A 239-nucleotide genomic window follows, 5' to 3' on the forward strand; every position below is an offset into this window, starting at 1 on the left:
TCGTTTCAGATCTGGACTATTATCAATATGATACCCCTCATCGAGGAGTGATATCTATAGAGTAACTAGAGGCCCGGTGCACGAATTTGTGCACAGTGGGGTCCCTCGGGGTGGCCTGCAGAGATCGGGCCCCTACCCCCCTGCAGTCCTGCCTGGCACCAGTCTTGGCCTGGTGCCAACCCTCACCTGCTCCACCATCCTGCCTGTGGGGGCAATCTTCCCCCCCCACCCCCCAACGT

Source organism: Myotis brandtii, unplaced genomic scaffold (assembly GCF_000412655.1).
Source record: "Myotis brandtii unplaced genomic scaffold, ASM41265v1 scaffold478, whole genome shotgun sequence".
NCBI classification, from domain to species: Eukaryota; Metazoa; Chordata; class Mammalia; order Chiroptera; family Vespertilionidae; genus Myotis; species Myotis brandtii.